We start from the raw sequence: 2,500 nt of genomic DNA, 5'->3' as shown, positions 1-2,500 counted from the left end.
TGTTGAGGTTCGGTTTTTTATGTAATATAAAAATCTATTTCACTTTTCTTGCAATTTTCTCTAATGAAAATTTTGTGTCATTTATATTTATAATTTAATGGTTTATAATTTATTCATAATTTTTGAGGGAAATTATGAAATTTTCCTCGAAATTTTTTTTTTTTGGGAAATTTTTTCTGTAGTTTTGAAAAAATCAGTTTTGTAATTTTTTTAATACTAAAAATTTAGTAACAAAAATTTAGTAACAAAAACAATGTTTTTTTTTTTAATTTTTAGATATTATTACATTTTTAATTTATGAAAAAAATCAATATTTTCCTATAATTTAAATTTCAATATCTGCAAAAAAAAATCTTATTAAACAAATGTAAAAAATTTGTTAATAGAGAATAAAACAAAATAAAAATTCTGTCAATATTAATTCTTTTAAAAAAAATTCTTATTTTAGGAGCAAAAATTTTCCGTATTATTTCATGGATTTTTTTGTTTTTTTTTTTTGTTCTCTCATGATCCACTTTATTTGTTACATAATTTTTCTAGAAGTATTTTTTGTTAGTTTTTTTATTTGTCAATTTCGTTTGATTTTTTTCCCCTTTTTTTTAATTTTTCTGTGATTTTTGTCGCTCCATTTTGTTTTTTCCTTGTAAAGCCATTTTCTTTACGCCTTTTTTTCCAATTTTTTATTGTTTCCTTGCTGGATTATTTTCTTTATTTATTGTTAACTTATTTACAATCTTAATCCATATTTTTTTCTTTGTCAATTTCCCGTTTTTAGCCATTTTCTTTCTATATTTATTCTTTTTATCAATTTTTTCAACTATTATCACAAAATTTCTATTGTTTCCTTGTTTATTTAGTTGCATCACACCTTGTTTGTTCACTTGTTTGCTTGTTTCTTTATTTTTAATTGTAATAACTGAGTGAATTCGACCCAAAAACGTCATAAGGTCCCTTAAAAATTTAAATTATTTTTTTAATATGTCAGGAAACAGGACAGAGTGCTAACTAGGACTCTAAGTCAGGGCAGAGTGCTAACTAGGACTCTAAGTCAGGGCAGAGTGCTAACTAGGACTGTAAGTCAGGACAGAGTGCTAACTAGGACTCTAAGTCAGGACAGAGTGCTAACTAGGACTCTAAGTCAGGACAGAGTGCTAACTAGGACTCTAAGTCAGGACAGAGTGCTAACTAGGACTCTAAGTCAGGACAGAGTGCTAACTAGGACTCTAAGTCAGGGCAGAGTGCTAACTAGGACTGTAAGTCAGGACAGAGTGCTAACTAGGACTCTAAGTCAGGACAGAGTGCTAACTAGGACTGTAAGTCAGGACAGAGTGCTAACTAGGACTGTAAGTCAGGACAGAGTGCTAACTAGGACTCTAAGTCAGGGCAGAGTGCTAACTAGGACTGTAAGTCAGGTCAGAGTGCTAACTAGGACTGTAAGTCAGGACAGAGTGCTAACTAGGACTGTAAGTCAGGACAGAGTGCTAACTAGGACTCTAAGTCAGGGCAGAGTGCTAACTAGGACTGTAAGTCAGGTCAGAGTGCTAACTAGGACTGTAAGTCAGGACAGAGTGCTAACTAGGACTCTAAGTCAGGACAGAGTGCTAACTTGGACTCTAAGTCAGGGCAGAGTGCTAACTAGGACTGTAAGTCAGGACAGAGTGCTAACTAGGACTCTAAGTCAGGACAGAGTGCTAACTAGGACTGTAAGTCAGGACAGAGTGCTAACTAGGACTCTAAGTCAGGGCAGAGTGCTAACTAGGACTGTAAGTCAGGACAGAGTGCTAACTAGGACTCTAAGTCAGGGCAGAGTGCTAACTAGGACTGTAAGTCAGGACAGAGTGCTAACTAGGACTCTAAGTCAGGACAGAGTGCTAACTAGGACTGTAAGTCAGGACAGAGTGCTAACTAGGACTCTAAGTCAGGACAGAGTGCTAACTATGACTGTAAGTCAGGACAGAGTGCTAACTAGGACTCTAAGTCAGGACAGAGTGCTAACTTGGACTCTAAGTCAGGGCAGAGTGCTAACTAGGACTGTAAGTCAGGACAGAGTGCTAACTAGGACTCTAAGTCAGGACAGAGTGCTAACTAGGACTCTAAGTCAGGACAGAGTGCTAACTAGGACTGTAAGTCAGGACAGAGTGCTAACTAGGACTCTAAGTCAGGACAGAGTGCTAACTAGGACTCTAAGTCAGGACAGAGTGCTAACTAGGACTGTAAGTCAGGACAGAGTGCTAACTAGGACTCTAAGTCAGGACAGAGTGCTAACTAGGACTGTAAGTCAGGACAGAGTGCTAACTAGGACTCTAAGTCAGGACAGAGTGCTAACTAGGACTGTAAGTCAGGACAGAGTGCTAACTTGGACTCTAAGTCAGGACAGAGTGCTAACTAGGACTGTAAGTCAGGTCAGAGTGCTAACTAGGACTCTAAGTCAGGACAGAGTGCTAACTAGGACTGTAAGTCAGGACAGAGTGCTAACTTGGACTCTAAGTCAGGACAGAGT

Source organism: Cherax quadricarinatus, unplaced genomic scaffold, assembly GCF_038502225.1.
Source record: "Cherax quadricarinatus isolate ZL_2023a unplaced genomic scaffold, ASM3850222v1 Contig267, whole genome shotgun sequence".
NCBI classification, from domain to species: domain Eukaryota; kingdom Metazoa; phylum Arthropoda; class Malacostraca; order Decapoda; family Parastacidae; genus Cherax; species Cherax quadricarinatus.
The sequence above is the reverse complement of the archived record's forward strand: the minus strand, read 5'-3'. Positions refer to the sequence as shown.